General features: G+C 35.7%; 1 long non-coding RNA gene across 1 annotated transcript in view; it reads right to left on the reverse strand.

Moving 5' to 3' along the window:
- Window positions 1-8,273: 8,273 nt before the first annotated feature.
- The window catches only part of LOC141385598 (uncharacterized), a 67,558-nt gene continuing 56,498 nt past the window's right edge, over window positions 8,274-19,333 (reverse strand). Inside the window, exon 3 of the long non-coding RNA XR_012406330.1 lies at window positions 8,274-9,780. This is a non-coding gene — a long non-coding RNA (uncharacterized lncRNA). The remainder of the gene's footprint in view (window positions 9,781-19,333) is intronic.

The raw sequence follows: 19,333 nt of genomic DNA on the forward strand, positions 1-19,333 counted from the left end.
TCAGTGTGCGTGGCTATTAGTCTCAGTGTACAAGCTCGGGACTTTAAACTAGCACACAGTTGGCTGTAAAACTATACAAAGACACAGATGATTGCGTACTCTCTGCTTGGTCTGTGTCCGAGGCGTACATGTATGGGTGAATGCTGATCCTCTCATTCATGCTGCTTGCTTCTCTCTGTCTGCCTGTCTGTTGCCAAACACAGAGCGGGGGAGCTCTCGGCTCCGCTCCCTTGTTACATTGGGCGGGAATTTGAAACTAATTTTCATGTGAAGCAAAACACCTCTAACACAGAGAGCTGTGTACACGCCCCCCAAAGTGACACATTATAACACATTATAATAAAAAATCTGAACTGTGTTTTGAATGGAACCTAAACTGGCACACTCAGAATAACCATAATATTATTAGTAAATCATAAAAGGGGTTAACCATGTGCCCTTTAAAGTATGGCACACCAGACGCACACGTTCACAGGTTAAATTTTAAATGAAACTACTCAGATCGCTCTGTGGCGCAGCATAAATATAAACACTGTCCTAAGTCGTGGCTGGGTGCCACGGAAAGCTGTCGACTTGTGATCCCGATGTGCGTACCCTAAAAGAAACTTTTGTGTAGAACTCTAAAATGCATGGCACTGCATGGGGCGATGAAGCGCATCCAGTGTGCAACCCCCTTTAGACAGCAAGTCTTTGTGATGTTACAAAAGTTAAGAAATCTAGGGTAATGTCAGCATACCACCAAGAAGGGCAGACAACATTCAACAGGATTTACTCAACATTTCAACTCAACATTCAACAGGAACTCACTGCAGAATTAAATGTGCACCTCAACTCTCCTGTTTCAACCAAAACTGTTTATTGGAAGCACCACAGGGTCAATATATTGTCCCCTTAGAATTATGTTTCTATCTAATTTTATTATTATTTTTTTGTCATATCGAGTTATTGACATTATTACATGACAGTATTAAATGACAGCTTATTTAAAGGATGTTTTTTATAAGTTGTTTACATTAAGACTTTGTTTAAAAATGTTTAAAAATATTACACACATACTGTTCGATATGGAATGCAAAAACTTTAAAGCTCGTTATCTCAAAATCATTCAGAATGCAGATAGAACCTTATAATTCCAAGGTGCCGATATATGGCTAGAATGCTATAGCCAAACCTTTGGTCACTTGTGCCAATGATAAATGTTGGTTTTAATGGTGCCAGCATTGGAAATCTTGGGCTGTGGACAATGTAAAAAACATTATTCTCTAATGAGTTCAATCCCTAACCCCAATACATGTGCTAGATGGGTGTGTCACTGCCAAGGACTACAAACCATTCTGGAGGACCATGTGCACTCAATGATTCAAAAATTGTATCCTGAAGGCAGTCCCATGTATCAGGATAATAATCCCCAATACACACAGCAAGACTGGTAATAGAGTGGCTTGATGAACATGAAAGTAAAGTTGAACATCTTCCATGCCCTGGACAGTCACTGGATTTAAATATTATTGAGTCACTTTGTGGTTCAATAAGTCAGTGTCCAGCAGAATTTAGCTCCAGCTTGCTTCAACACTTCTGCCAGGATGTTTCTAGTATACTTAAATAGAGCTTGATTAGCTGGTTCAGCTGTGTCTAACTGAGTTTGAAACTAAATTCTATCTATAATTCTATTCTAAAACTAAATCTATCTATAATCTGCCCCACTCAGAGATATCATCTAACTCATTATATAATTCATATTCCTCCCCAGTGCCCTCAGGGGGCTGTGTGGTGCTAATCCTGCACCCTTTAATGGCTTGGGGGCAGCAGTTTCTAGTATTTTCTGGCATTTGACCAGGACCATAACACTGAAAGCCTCAGCCCTTATGGAGGTTTGAAGAGCAGTTAATTTAACAATCCCCTCAGTCATCCAATTCAGAGCTCAACTCAAGAGATCTGGGCTAGTACAGTCTTATATACTTCATAAATACAAAGAAGTAGCAGGCTTGTGTCCTAATCTCGATTTGCATCAGCTAAGCTATTCTGTCAGAACATACAAGTTCAAGTCGTTGACGGTCAGGACTATCGTGTCACAAATTCATTCAGAGGACTGGTTTGTAATGATTGACCTAAAGGACAAGTGTCTGTCCTTCAACAATACGGGCAGTTCCTGAGGTTTGCTTTCAGGTGAGAAGCATAGCAATATCAGCTTCTTCAGTTCAGCTAACACCTTCACAAAAGCTATGGACGTGGCACAACAAACATTGTTTAATCAGGGTAAACGCATACTGTATTATATTTATGATTGGCTAATTTTCACACAGGGCAGATAGCAGTTCAGCTTTGATATATCATTTTATCTTATATATCAGGAGGTTGGAGTTATGGCTGAATAAATAGAAGAGTGTTCTTTCTCCAGCTCAGAGGGCCCTTTTTTTAGGTGTAGTTTGGGACTCAAAAATGATCCGAGCAATTATGTCCCATATACGCATCAGCTCAAACCTATCAGCCATAAGCAAAGTCAAGCAAAGCCAGTCCGATACGACCAAACAGTTCCAGAGACTGTTCCAGAGACTGTCTTACAGCAGCTTAATCCAACTATATATTTTGGACTATACATGAGACTTGTACAGTTGCCAAAACCAGGAGGTTCTCCCTGAGGGTAAACCCATTCAAGATGATCAAGATTTCACAGTGACGCCTTCAAGCCTTAGACAAGTGGAAGAAACCCTATTTCTTGTCCCAATGGTCAGTGTTGGGAGCAACCTGTCAATGCATGACACAAATGACAGATGCTTCCTCCATAGGCAGAGGTTGGTCCTGAGTGGTCATCTCATATCGGGTCAGTAGGGAGACCATCATTTTTTGTTGCACATTAACTGCCTTGAGATGATGGCATGGTGTTTCTAGCATTGAAACACTTGCTCCCACACTTGAGAGGTCATCATGTTCTAGTTAGGTTGCAAAACACATCAGTTGTCACTTGCATAAACCATCTTGAGGGTCTGGGATCTCAACTAGCACATTAGATGCTCCTGTGGGCTAGAGCTGCACAGTTAATCGTAAAAAGATTGCGATCTCGATTCCACCCTCTAGACCAAGGGTTATCAACCATTTTCATTTCAGGGCCCACTTCACTGTCCAATCAATTTTTGAAGGCCCACCTGTCTGATATTTTCTCTAAAATGTTTTCTTGAAAAGTTCCTTTAAACCTTTATTTATAAACAAATATATAATACCTGTATATAATACTATATTTATAACAAAATTCAAAAAATATAGTATAATATTAGGTAGGGGTGTGACAAGATGCCTACTTCAAGAGACGAGACCAGACACGAGATTGGGTTCATAAGAATGAGACGAGATTTTTAAACTATTTTAAAGAAATCCTTAATGATGAAAATTTTGAATGGAATAGACTTCAAATATTTTGCTAATATATGAATGGAAAAAAAAAGATTTATTTATTTATAAAAAAGGTTTTTAAATCACAAAATGCAAAACAATTTAAATGTTTTTTTTTTTTTTTTTTTTTGTGTTGAACTTCCGATTTTTATGTTTGCAATTTCCACAATTATTCCTATAAGTTTATGTATGCAATAGTTTTATATTATTTTATATTGAATTAAACAATGAAAATGCATCACTGCAAAATATTTGTTAATATATAAATGGAAAATAGCAAACTCTACTGACTGGCTTTTCCCCAATAGAATTTTAGAGTATTTACATTGCAGATCTTAATGGTCAGTTTGGATAATGTAACAGTATCCAATTTATTTTGATGACCTGCTGACATTTATCATATTTTAAAGGTGACACGTATCCGGTTGTCTGCATTTACTCAACACACAGCAAAAGGTGCAATGGCCAGGAAAACAAAGAGCCGGCGCTGACTAACAGCTGATAATAAAAGAGCGCTCTTTTCTCCATTCCTGTGTTTATTGTTTGCATGGTTTCATTTTTTTAAACTTTCTTTTTTACAAGTTGTTTTCATATAGTTTATGACAGAAAGGCTCTCATTTGGCCTAATTCTTTATATCTAGGCATTTTTTTTAAATGAGTAGGCGTCTTAATGTAATGTCCATGGCTTGATTTGTGCACATGATACATGCAACAGTATTATTTTATATTGGTTACGTGGTGGATGTTGCGCTCTCTTTGTCTCTCGTGAACATACAAAAAATACTTGCGCTATGACAATATAAAAGCGTTTTTTAGTCCTTGTGTAGAATTTGGTCACTTGAACCATGCAAAGAAACATAAACATGTTTGGTAATGATGAAGGAGGGTGTGTTGAGTCTCCAGCAGTTCAGTATGTGTGTGTGCGCTTAGAAATGCGTGTAGGTGCCTTGAATATAGTGTCAGACCGCTGTGTGGACTGCCCTGTCGCAAAATGTGGCTAGAAGTCCTACACGATGATATCGGTGAACCACCAGTTGAGAATCCCTGCCCTAGACTATCTTAATCCAGCATTTCTATGATTCTGTCAATCATATTTTCAAGTTCAAGAGAGAAGCAATGGTGGCTGCACAAGTCTTCACATTGTTTTACATACGTTGTTCAGCAACGTGGACACCTCCAAATGGTGTTGAAAGAGTCACATGCTGTATTTATAAGATATAATTTACCTCAAAAATGTCATTTCTGTCTTCATGTAATGATGTTTTTGAGACCACAAAATCACACATGACGTGAGCTGACCGTCAGCTGTTACCACAGCGGGCGGGCGCGTGGGCCTCCGAATGAAGTCTACTTTAGTGAACAGAACATGCATAGGCTGTGAATAATAGGTAATAAAAGTTATAAATACCATTCAGATTGTGGCACAAAGTGATCATTTGGGAGCAGCGCGGGATGTGAACTGCTCTTAACAGTGACAATGAATCCGAAAGCGTACACTGTGTTGCCAGATGTATCTGACTGATTCCAGCCCAAAAAGTATCCAAAAATACCCGCCAAGTCTTCTGTATTCACGAAAATTACATCAGTGACAGATTTTAAGCAGAAAATTACAGATTGTAAGCATATGTCTCAAACACAATAATTCAACATCAGAATTATTATCAGCAATAATGACCAGGACAAATCTAAAGTCTGTTCAAGTCCACCATTCCAAGTCTATACAAAATTTAGCATTTTAACCAACAGTACAGCTACACAAAGCCTATTGCTTTACCACATGTTTGAGAATAACAATAATGATAGCACATGCACTCGTAACCTTTATGAGAATACAGAATCGTGAGAAAATCGTGATCTTTATTTTAGGCAAAAAAAAAAAAAAAAAAAAATTGCGATTCTCATTTTAGCCAGAATCATGCAGCTCTACCTGGGCTAAGGAAAAAGTTATTTTCATTAAGAGCAACTTATATCCTGGGCCAACTAAATATGGGAGCAGGCATCCTGTCAAGACAGGGGATGAGGTATGGGAAATGGAGAATCCACGGTGAGACAGTGAAGTCCATTTAAAAGAAATTCGGTCAAGTGATAGTGGATTTGCTTGTCTTGCTGTGGTTTCCCTTACACATTCAGATCCCCTCAAGCTGGACATTATGGTGCAGATGTGGCCGTAACTACATCTGTATGTTTTTTTTTTTTTTTTCTTAATGCTCTACCCTCTGGATTTTCCAGGTGAGGGTTTTTTTGACTGAGGTCCATCTCCTAGAGGAAGCCCTGTTCTGGCTGACCCATGGATGGTTTTCAGTTTCCATATCTCTTTTTGAAGGCCCTCCCTGGAAAATTTTCATCAGGAAGGGCCTATTGTCCCAGGCGGAGGGTGCAATACTTCACCCCCACCCAAATTTATGAAGAGGGAACCAACTTATGAGTTATTGTCTGTCAGTCAAGACTGTTTAGACTATACTCAAGCCCAGAGTTCCACTCACGAGGAAACTTTACATGCTAAAGCTAAATATGTTATCGTTTTTAAATATTAAAATAATACTAACTATAATGTTCAAAAATGTCATCAAAATGAATAAATATTAAACTGACCTAACAATGAGTGTGTGTTGTTTGTTAAAATATATGTCTATACATTATCTTATGTTGTACAGCCCTTGGATGTTGATTTGAAATGATCTGACCTGGTGAATATTGTTACAACCCTCAGCTCAAAATACAGAGAGAAACACTCCTGTCTCCTCATCCAAATCCTTGTGCTATTTTAGTGGTAATTTCTATGTTAAAGGATAAGTGTACTTATTGTGCTTGCTAATTCCATTATTAAAATGTACATGCACATTTGCGTAACATCTCTTTGAATATTTGAGTCATTGACAGAGTGTGGGGTGCGTTAATCCGATAAATAAAACATAAAACAAACTGTTGATTTCCCACATTGTATCCTTCGTTAGCCTGAAATGAATAAAGTGGTTCTGCTGGCTGCTATATTTGTGGATGGAGTTTTCAGTGAATGGTTTTCCAATATGGCCTCCAACATTTAACTGCCAGTCCCCGGTGATTTGATATGACATTTAATTAATTACAGACAATAAAGTGGAGCAACTTCATATACATCACATCAGACACAGCTGGTAACCAGAATCCAGAATCTACGAAGCCCTTATCCTCTGAGGAGTAGTTTAGAGGCTCATTTCTCTGTCTTTACTGTATGAAACATGTGAATACCTTGTGCATGCAGGCTTTGTCAAATTGTCACCTATAAATAAGCCATGTAAATCTGAATGCTCAATATATTTATAGTCCCCCATTGTTGTAACCAACCAACCAAAGTACTAACCAAATAAATCCCGTTGATTGCCACAACTGGCAATTTTTTCATCATTCTCTTCTCATGCTAAAATACTTATTAATGCTCCTAACGTTAAAACACTGTGCTTTATACAACATTAATTCATTCATTTTTCTTCAGCTTAGTCTCTATTTAAGAAGTCACCACAGTGGAATGAATCGCCAACTTTTCAGACATATGTACACAGACACCCACACACACTTATTCACAAACACACACACACACACACACACACACACACACACACACACACACACTCATACACACATACACTATGGACAATTTAAATCATGCGATTCACATATAGCGCATGTGTTTGCTCTGTGGGGGAAACTGGAGCAATTGGTGGAAACCCACACCAACATGAGGAGAACATGCAAACTTTACACAGATATGCCAGCTGGTCCAGTTGGGACTCAAACCAGCTACCTTCTTGCTGTGATTGCTAACCACTGTGTCACCTTTTATAAAACACAGCATTCACATATTCCCAAACAATTATCAAATAAACTTGATTTTAATAGAGAATAAAATATAACATTCAGCCTTTTTTTTTTTTTTGGGGGGGGGTTACAAGGCAATGCCTTAATCAATGAATGAATCATCCTCTTGCAATGTTATCACTCAATTGAATGGGTGTTATCAATGGTTATCAGCTGATAGATTAGGGCTAGTAGGGGCCTATTGGTAGGCTCAGAAGGCTGTTATCCATCCACATGGAAGAAGGGTTTACCCCTGTGTAAACTCTGGCCATCCCTGAGGCCACCCCAATATGATTTTGCTATTGATATAATTTCAATGAACTTACGTTAATTCACAATATTTCAATAAATAAATGTATTAATAGATACATTAAAATGTAGCCACTAAATTATTGTGGATTAATTGGCGCCACTGTCCCTCCCCCTCCCGGATCGTCATTGACGGCACATGCACACCTTCAACAAACAACATTGGCATTTTTTAGAAAAACAACAACAGTTATACATGTCATACATTTATTCACTTAAGTCTTCACTCAAATAACCATTCTGTTTTCTGTTAACCTTTCTAGCTAAATACTAAACATGTTAACGTTACCTAACAGGGCTCAAAATTAGATTGTTTTAGTTTGCATTGTTTAATGTTTTCGCTTTCCTACAAAACGTATGTTTTTGCTGATTACTACACATTATATGCATGCTGTTACAGAACGACAATTTTACTATAATTCCCTATGTAAGCATGCATATGCTGTACAACAAAAAGGATGTGAAAAATAACTGACCTGAAAAACCTTTTTTAAACTAAATCGTCACTTTGGAATTAAAAGGTTCTGTCGCGTTCTGAATGATTTTGAGACACTGAGCTTCGAAGTTTTTGCATTCCATGGCAAACAGCATTTGTGCAACATTTGTTTTTTTTAAATAAAAAGTCTTAAAATGTAAACAATTTATAAAAAATAAAATTCTACAATGTAAATAAGTTGTCATTTATTGAGAATATGTCAATAACTTAATTTTGAAAAACATGTCAGGTAGAACATTATAATTCTAAGGTGACAAAATATAGATTTTTATTTGATCTGCACGTGTACTTACTTGCTGAATCATTTCAAGGAATAAGTTGCAATATTGTAAGAGTAAATGAGATTAAAACCACATTATTTTATTTACCAGACACACACAAAAAAAAAAAAAACATTACACTCAATTATTATTTTGTGTGTGTGTTTGTGTGTGTGTGTGTGTGTGTGTGTGTGTGTGTGTGTGTGTCACCTCATGATTTGGTGTGGCCTCATCTGGCCAGCCCTAAGAAAATTTTCTGGGGGCACCATTGCCTACTGGTCCATATCTATTAGCTGATAATCACTGATTACGCCTGTTCAGGTGATAACATTTGAATCGGCTGAATGAATGAATGAATGAATGAATGAATGAATGAACAATAACAAATGTTGTTGGAGCCTAACATATACTGAACATGGCATATTCATTTAAAGTAACACTTCATGCAGTTTTATAAATAATACGCCACTACACTCCTCATTTTTAAATGCCTATGCACTATACTGTGAATTATAAAATTAAATCCAGTAGGCTTATGCCTGATGCTATTCTTAATGCATCATCTTTTTTAAGCGTGAAGAACCCATTGTTGTCCATTTATTATATAATTGGACATATTAAAGAACTCTCTTAAGCCTAATGTCAGGGATTTCTTTCAAATCCTTCAAGTCCTCTTCTAGGATTGGAGTAGTCTTTTCACAGTTTTTTCTTGCCTCCATCCATCCTTCAGTTGCCTGTTCTTACATTTTTTGGCAATCTTCGCTCTTTTTTTTTAATGTTCATTACTCTATTCACTCTTTCAAACCCCACGGCACTAAAAGAGGAGAGGCAGGGAAGACAGAATTAGAGACACACTGCATTAATTCACCAGAGAATATTACTTTTGTCTTCCTGAACAGCAATGGGACGCAGAAGTGCAATACCCTCCCAAAAGCCCCTGAGCTCCTGCTTCAAAGGGGAAATGCTGAAAACTCACTGCAAATCATGATCTTTAAAATATACATTTACATCAGTGTTTCCATGGGCTTGGAAAAGCGGATCCAGCAAAGACTCTGTTTAGCTTCTTTTTTTTTTTTTTCCATAAATGTGCGAGACTATAATAACTGCGCTTTGCCGCTGTACTGTTCTCCATCTGTTCCTCTGACGCATCAAGCCAAAGAACCCTGTGAAAGTTCTGCGAAGCAATTGGCCTAAATTAAGAGGAATCAGCTCTTTCAAGTCTTACTGCCCTTGAATGTCATTTTTGTTTGATTTTTCTGTCTTCTGGTCTCATGATGCTTTTATATTAGTTTGCAGGCTGTCAGACACCGAACCGTTGAATGAAAAATGTTGTTCTACTTTGTGTCCCCAATAGACAGAGCAGGGCTTGTATTATCCCCCCATTTAATCAAGCCAAGGAACATAGACTGGAATCCATGTGGTTTTCCTGCTAGGGCTACTGGAAACTTGTATTTTCTGACTCGCCTCCATTCCTCAAGCATATGATCTGCAACCCTGCAAATATGAATAATGTATTTAAAAAAAGAAAAAAAAAAACACTTTACTGTAAATATATAGATTTGCAGATCAAAGAACGCGGTCTAGAATGGCAATAGTTGTAATGTACCAGTATTATTCCCAGCCTGTATGCTCTTTGAAGCTCTTGCTCTGTGTGACACTTGCACTTTGTTTTTTCAATTCTCTCTAGCAAACATCCAATGCCCATTATTTTGAGTAACATTTGCTAGCTAACAAGCTGCTCAATTACACTGCCTTTTCCCATACCATAGTAATGCATCATTTGAGGTTGTTGTTGGATTCGTAACTGCTGGGTTGCGACCCAATATATATATATATATATATATATATATATATATATATATATATATATATATATATATATATACTGGTTAAGGAGCAGCTAAGAATCTGCCTGACTGATTTGTAAAGTAAGAAATGTAGTTGTTTTGTTTTTCTGCATCATGTTTAGGGCTGAAAAATGTAAAGTCAATATTACTGTTGTACACTATAAGTGCCTCAAGCAGAAATCTTTGATGTCCTTTAAATCATAATTGATAAGCTTTCATTGTCACATGTAAACGTGGCATCTTTCTTCTTTCATGATGGGTGTCACAATTGCTTGGTTTCCAGGCAGATTGTTAAAGAACATTTCCCAGAAACCCTGTAGAATTCATCCAGTGACATGATGACTTTGAAACTCCTGAGATGCTTCCCATTCTGTGTGTGACATTCACCCAATATACATTAAAATAAAAAATGAAAAAAAAAAAAAAATTAAAATTAAAATTGAAAAAAAAAAAAAATCACATAATAGATAACTTTTATTTGTAATTTTTTTTGGTCTTTTTCATCAGTTGCAAAGATACAACTATTAGAAAGTCTGAAATCTGATGGAAAAAAAAGAGAAATTAAGTGGTCAATTTAAGTTTTACAATTAATTCACAAAATAGAAATAGTTTACAAAATGTCTTCATGGAGTTAATATTATTTAATTGATTTTCCGTTGGCTTAAGTTGCCACAATGAATTCAATTCATCTATACTGCGTATGTTTGGACTTTGGAAAAAAAAAAAACAAAGCACTCAGAAGACACCATCACCAACATGGGGAGACATGCAAACTCCAGACATAAATGCCAATCGACCCAGCCTGGACTCGAAACTTTCTTGCCGAGAAGTGACAGTGCTAACCACTTAGCCACTGTGCCGCCCAACATAAAATGTAATAAAGCATATGGGTGTTTCCCAGTACTGGTTTGCAACTGGAAGGGCATCCGCTGCGTAAAACATATGCTGGATAAGTTGGCAGTTCATTCTGCTGCGGTGACCCCTCATGAATAAGCGAAGCAAAAGGAAAATGAATATTCTGGATAAACAAATGTTCAACAACACAAATGAATAAATAAATCACAAAAAAAATAATAATAATAATTAATTAATTAAAAATACAAACTCCAATCTTTAAAAATGTAAGTTTCAGAATTTAACGATATTTAATGCATTGGCATCTGTTATAGAAGTTAGGTTAATGCTAGTTTAAAAAAAAAAAATAATAAATATATATATATATATATATATATATATATATATATATATATATATATATATATATATATATATATATATATATATATATACAATTTCAGTTGTGTTAAATCAACGTCAACAAAGGGTTTACTTATTGTAAACTATTAAACAATTGGCCTATAAAAATCTGAACAATTTTAAATGTATATGTCATCCTTCTCATATACCTTGTTAACATGCAAACATGTTTGTTTAAAAATTAAAAGTGTATTAAGTCTTCAAACATTCAGTGCCATGACGAACACTAATGTGAATACAACAATTTGAACAAGGCATTCTAAAAGTTAAAAAAACAACTCTGTTTATTTAAAAAATATATTATATTATTTAATATCAGAGCATAGCAACATGCCTGCACAATAATACATAAAAAATAATAAGAAAACATAAAATAAACACACAAGCAAAATGTGTCGCCATCATGTTTTAATCTCACACAACACAGAGCTGTGGTGTACACTGGAGGATTGTGTAATATTCCCCTCAGTTACACAGAGATATAGGAGCTCCCCTGGAGAAACACCAGTCAATGTGTTTCTTTATTGGACTCCCTGGATTCATCCACCCACACACCTTCGCCTAAGTTCTCCCCAATCTACTCTGTTTACTCTTTGTTGAAGAAGAAAAAAAAAAAATCACATCATTGCTTCTCTCCAAACTATTGCAGCCTGCTTCTGCAGCATCTACTCTCAGTGCAATATTCTTTCTTCCTTTTTATTTCTTCTTTATCTTATTATTTTCACTATCGTTGTGACCCCTGCAGTAAGATGTTTTGTAGTTGTGTAAATTGTGCAGTTCAATTATTAGGACATTGCCTATTTTATTTAGAATTTGTTTGGTTGACGTTATGTCACAAGATTGTGACGTAACACAAGTTGGAGAAAAAATAGTAAGTCCTTAAAGGAGAAAAACTCAAAATGTTATACCAATGTAAAACCACACTTATGGCTGGGTATCATCAATGGTGAGACACTAATGCACACCTCCCAACAGTGCCGATATACTGCCATATTGCACTGCTATGAGTGTGATATATATATATATATATATATATATATATATATATATATATATATATATATATATATATATATATATATATATATATATATATATATATATATATATATATATATATACTCATATTTACATGCCAACTATTGTTTTAAATTGTGAGGCTTAATAAAATATAGATTTTGAAATAAAAAATAGATCCGGATATTCCCATAGCTGAATAGTTAAGTACATGGGAATGGCGTATCATAAGCCTTAAGCCCAATTATTTCCTTCTCCTCATGTAATCATGTGACTGTAAAATATAGCTGAAAGTCTGGTCAATCAGATCAAAGCACAGGCATCAGCACATGATCAGCAATATGCACACCCCTGGCTGTGTTTGATTTGCCATAATTGCCCTCTCCCCTCCCTTATTCATAAGTTTCATAAAAAAATTATAGTTTCACAGTTATTTGTAAAATATACAAATTATGAAATATTATTTTAAATATTTATAATTTCTGAGATACAGCATGGCAGCATTAATCGGCATGTCTTACCGAGCAGAGCAAAAAATGGTTGACGTTGCCCATCAACAAGATGGCAATAGTAATGGCTGCTAGAGGAGAAAAACTTAATTTTAAAAACTTGCGTAATTTTAAACTACATCTGATCAAATCATTATAAAACTGGTAAGTGACTTTCTAAGTTGATCTCTCTCTTTTGTTTGTTGTAGTGCTGTATTTATACCATAGTTATTGTAGTGTATTGTACTTTAAACCATCTGTTTGTTTCCAATGAGTCTTTCGTTGTTGTTGTGCAGACTAGTTCAGTAAAAAGAAAGAAAGAAGAAATGCCCGCATGTGTTTAGCATTTTTTCTTATGGCAAACACAACAGTAATCTGGTAGTAATTGCCCTGCTTTGGCTTTTACAGGGGTAAATTGTTGTGATTTCTCGATTGCAACAGATAAAATACTTGGAAATGTCTCTAGACTGATGGCATTTCATGCAGTTCAGCCTTATAATCTTAAAATGTCAGCAAAATAACCCGTTTTGTCATCACTTTAAACGTTACACTGGAGAATCATTTAAATACTAGCTCTAAAGTGACATTCGTAAAGTAGTAACGGTTTCTTCTGTCAGCTGCAGATGTGAGGGATTGGTGGAAGAAAGTAATTCCTTGTACAAAAGGATTATTATACTCTCCATGTTTGATTTTTTTTTTATTATTATTTTTTATAAGATTATGCAGTTAAACTGTTGTAAATGTAAAAAACACTTATAACAGTGCGATATGGTTGTATAGTGTCACTGGTGGGACACTAGGCTACTCAGCCTACAGCCTGTATGGTTAAGTTTTCTCAATGATAAGAGATCTTCAGAATATTTTGCTAAATCTTTCTGCCTTCACTGGGCAGCTTTAAAATGGTGCCCTTTGTCCAAACCTCCACAGATGACCCTGAGGCTCATTTACAATGCCAGTTTGGCCACTTATATATCAACAGAAGAGAAACAGAATTGAAGGCCTATATTTCTCTCAGAAGATCAATAAGCCACACCTGCAGATTTACTGTGAGGTGTCATGACTTATGAGCATATCATCTGACTCCTCCTTGGCATTTTCTCACCCCGGCTGGAGTTACAAACATGACAAAACAACAACATACTGTATCAACAATTTTTATTGGGTGAAAATGCAGGCATGTCACAACTAAGAATGCTGGTTATGAAAATTAAGTACATCTTAATTTTATTTAAAATTATAATACATTTATGGCTGAACAAAGACTGAATATAATAACAAGACCTGCAGTAAGCATTTTGTCAAAGCTAAAAGTGTGTCTCCTGACTGTGATCTGTCTTGACTGGCAGGGTTAGTTCAGCTCTGCTCATTCTCAAAAGAAAATGGAGTGTGAACAGACATGATTGGCATTTATTTATTTATTTTTCATTGTTGGCAGTTTGGCACATATGTTCTGCCTCTTTTTAAGGAAAGGCATTTGTAGGTTGGTTCTGTCAACAAACTAAACTGTATAGCTGGAACTGTTAGCAACTCAAAAGTTGTGTATATGTTTTTTTATATATATATTTTCTTTTCTTTGTCTGTGAAAGTGGCAGACACATAGAAAATTCTATACAATAATATGATGATTTATTACTCAAAAAATTATGAATATTATTAATATAAAAAATAGCAATACTGCTTATTACTTGATTGATTAATATTACATTGCAAACACTCACCAGCCACTTCATTTGGTACACCTTACTAGTATTGAGTAGTATTGAGAACTACCTTAATCCTTCGAAGCATAGATTCAACAAGATACTAGAAATATTCCTCAGAGATTGTGGTCAATATTGACATGATAGCATCACATAGTTGCTGCAGATTTGTCGGCTACACATACATGATGCAAATCTCCCGTTCCAACACATCCCAAAGTTGCTCTATTGAATTGAAATCTGGTGACTGTGGAAGCTGTTTGAGTAGTGAACTCATTGTCATGTTCAAGAACCAGCTTTACAGGTGTAACTAATAAAGTGACTGGTAAGTATATATTTTAGTCTTATATTATTATTTTTCTAAATTATTTTAATAAATGTTAATGATTCTAAATTAATGGAAAGTGAAAAAGTATAGCAGAGTAAAAAAAAAAAAACAGCTAAAAAGCACTTGTGTACAGTTTTGTTGTTTATTTTTTTTCTTTCAGCACACTATCAGGACCACTATACATGCATTGTGACAAGCTAAACATTTGCTCATTTATCTAAACTGCTTGACAGAAAATAGGAAATGTTTGTCATAATGTTGCTTATCATGCACTGAAATACCTGGCCTTCTTATTTTTTTCCCCTCTGCTGCTACAAATTATTGGTATATAAAGTAATATTTGCTTTGAAAAAGAGTTTTGTATATATATATATATATATATATATATATATATATATATATATATATATATATATATATATATATATATATATATATATATATATATATACGTTTTCTGAATTCTAACAGACTTTGATTAAGCCTGTTGTATCCACGGTTGGTGCTTTGCTTTGTAATATAAATGGAAAACCACAGTTCACAAATAGTTGACCTTTTGTTGAACAACATTATGCTTGACTTTCAGAGTTTACCCTGATTTTGTGGTTCACATACTTCACAGAACAATTTAATCTAATTGCATGTATTAATTCTAACACCATATTTCAGATGTAATACTCTAATCAAGGCTGTCTTCTTTAGAATCTCGAATCACTGTAGTAGTATGCTATACAAACTTCATAATTGATTTTGTGGGTCAGCAGAGAGATAGAAAAAAACACAATCATTTTTAAATTATTTGAAAAAAAGCCTTTTTACAGAGTATTGTATTGTAGTAAACTTTCTGCGATGTTACTAAGGTCAGTTTAAATACTCATTCAGGTATGACAAAATCCAGAAGTCAAACTTCTACAGAGACTGGATTTGTTTTGCAATGCTTCCATCCCAAGTGCAAACAGTTGACTCTGCACACAACGGGCGAGCTGGGACATTATTAGAGAACTAGGTTGGTTTATCAGGTCCTCTGCCACATTAATCCTCCCCACAGGACTCTTAATGTAGACAGAGGCCAATGAATTACAGTTAAGTACAGCCAGATCAATCCATTCCTCTGCCGCTGGCGGGGTGATAATTGTGTCTTCACTGAAAGGTTACAGCACAGGTCAGCGGCTCACATGAACTATAGTAGTCACGCAATTGGAAAAACTCGAGAGACTAGATGGTGTAATTTTATCAGGGTCAGGAGATAGAAGTGATATGCTGACTATTTATTTGCTTGCTTTTTCTTTTCCTGTAAATTAGTCCACTAGTGAAGAATTATTTCCCTGTACTTAGAATGTTTGTACTTTGGTTTAATGAGCATGTGGTGAAACTCAGTAGTACATGTTTCCTACTTTTTTGTTATTTATCCAGGAACATCCTGTTAAGAAAAGATACAATATCTCTGGTCAAGTTGGACAGCAGAAAAATAAAAAATAAAAAAGACAAAAAAATAAAAATAAAAATAAATCCATAGAAAATTTCCATAGTTGTGTAGTCTGGAGTTACATTAATTTGATTTTTAATTATTTTATTTTATATTGTAATGGCCAAAATTATTAATTGATTTTAAATGAAAAAAAAAAAAAACAAAAGCAAAAAAAAAAAAAAACATTAATTATAGAACAGTGCATCATGAAGACATTATTTACTGTAAATCTAAAAAAAAAATTAGTTTTTAATTAGTAATGTACATTTAGTCCATTTAAACAGCGAATTTGAATGTCATCACGTGATTGAATGGCCATTATCAGTGGTTATCAGATGATCAATATGGGCAAATAGGGGCCCCCTGTGCCTACTGGTGGGCTCAAAAGGCCGTTATCATCCATCCACATGATTAATCAGCTATAGATCACATATGGCTGTGACCGGAAGTTATCTGGAGTCCTCTCTATTAGTGTAGCTAATTAACTATGTGGATGGATGATAACCTTCTGAGACTACCAGTAGGCGCAGAAGGTCCCTACTGCTGGCCCATATCTATCAGCTGATAACCACTAAAAACGCCTAGCCAATCAAGTGATAACATTCGAAGCGGGTGATTTAAAAAGGATTTTCTCAGTTTTCAGAATTTTGTAACTTTCATATTTAAGTTATCCATATAGCCAAATATTGTCCTATCATTATTTATTTTGCATTCATGTGATGTGTTATTACCAAAAAAAAAAACAGCTTGGGTTCCAAAATGTAATACATTATGACAGTGAAAACGAAAATATATTTGTAAAATACTGTATTGTACTGAACAGTACTGCTCAATTGAAACAAGCATGGTCCAATGCTTGGTGCTAGTGCACTGACGTGTCCAAACAAAAGTCAGCTTGTCCAATGTATGGTCTAAAGCAGTGTGTCTCTATCCCAGCCTTTGTGGCCCACCGATCTGCATAATTTTCATGTTTCTCTTATTTAACACAACTGATTTATAGGTGTGACATAACATAACTTTATAAATACTGATAAAATAAATGTATACATCACACTAAAATGCCATTTGAATGAAACATGTATGCTCCCTTTCAGCTAAAATCATGGCAGCATATTCTGTAAGTATTTGTGGTCTAATTAGAGCAAACAACTAAGGTAAAAGGAACCAGGCTCATTTTTGGAACATACCACTATATACATTTCTGGAGAGAGTCAAATACATCTCAGGAGGTTTTTTTTTTTTTTTTTTCGCCTATTTTTACCACGTTTTCAAATCTTATCAAGTTCTCAACCTGTTATTTACTTGTTGATTTGTTTCCTTTTGTTTTACCTGCTTTCTGGAACCATTCTTCACCGGTCTGGAACCCCATCATCGTGGTCAACTCTTCTCTGTCTCTAAAGTCCGCCGACAAACATGGCGAGCTACTGGGCAAACTGGTAGCAGTGGAAACCCATCCACACGGAGCTAAGCAGTCAGCTGGCATCACGAAAGAAACAGAAGCCATCGGTGTCATCAGTGTCATCCCGCCCCATAGCATTTATTTTAAAGACGAATTGCAGTCATGCGTAGCTCTGGCTACATAGTTTGCACTCTCCAGAAATGTATACAGGGTTACGTTTTCACAGTGTGCCTGTGTTGAATATACGAAATGTGCAGCAGAGTGGGGTGTGAGGACAGGGATAGAGAAACATCTAAAGGGTTGTCCCTACTTTTTCCCAATGAGCCATTGGTGTGTTTCAGGTGTAACATGCAATAAAGCAATTAGAGTCTCATATACAATTCCCTTTTAGACCCCGTTACGCTCTCATCGCCATGGAAGATTCACTATTTACATGGCAGAATTTCCAAGTGCAAAAACAAAACTTCTCCTGAGAAGAAACCTTTATAAATTCAAATAGCTGGCCAATTACACACACCAGTACTGCAAATAGGTCATTCTGATACATACAATCATTATCCATTATAACATGTAGATATTAGCCCCTTCCACACACCGGTAAATATTCGGAAAATTTCCGGAACGACTTTACCAGTAAATTCAGAAAAGCGTTGTTCCCACAGGCGAGGACATTACTTAATTTTCCCGGAAAAGACTATTCACACATTCATTCCAAAATACTGGTAAGTTCTGACATCAGTAACCAGAAATGAGCTCTAAACTGCTGGGCTTGTATTTGTAAACATTTGACTACATTACAAACTCTGTGGATGGAGAAGTATTGTGAATATGTAGGAACACTTTCGCATGCCGAGATGTTCATAATATGTGTGTGCGCGCTTTTGCTTACGAACTGCTTCACTGGCATATGAGACGTGTCACGCAACTGAAGAAAGCAGAGCTTGAAGGTAAACAAACAACGGCTTACCATAAGCATCTTATCGATAATTATTTACACAGTTGGCACTAAGAAGGAACATATAAACGTTATCAGACTAACATCTAGCAGCTAAATGTGTCTGGAAAAATATTCAAAGACTTTTTTTTTAATAAATCGCGCAGACGTGAATGCGTCTGACTGTTCTGATTGGCTAAAGTAGACGTCTCACGTCAGCACGTTCTAGACGTGCACGCGCTCTTTCAGGCAATTTTCCTTGTGCGTTCACACAGCACAGCATTCTGGCAAGTTACCGGTAATGTTACAACTTCTCTTTCCGGAAAATAGCCAGAACGAATTTACCGGTATTTTCAAAAAGGGCTTGTTCACACATACAGACCTTTCCGGAAAATTGCTTGTAATTTTCCAGGAAGGTCTGTATGTGTGAAAGGGGCTATGGTTTATGTACACACTAATAATATTTTACATTGTAATCCTTTCATTTTTAACGTGCACCTGTCTATAGGCAAGTATTACTAAAGCACTCTTTAAATATTTAAAATCAAGATGAAAAATAAGCCAGCATTGATTTTACTTCAGCCTTTTTGGTGCAATAGCTTTTACTAT

This window comes from Danio rerio, chromosome 5 (genome assembly GCF_049306965.1).
Source record: "Danio rerio strain Tuebingen ecotype United States chromosome 5, GRCz12tu, whole genome shotgun sequence".
NCBI lineage: Eukaryota > Metazoa > Chordata > Actinopteri > Cypriniformes > Danionidae > Danio > Danio rerio.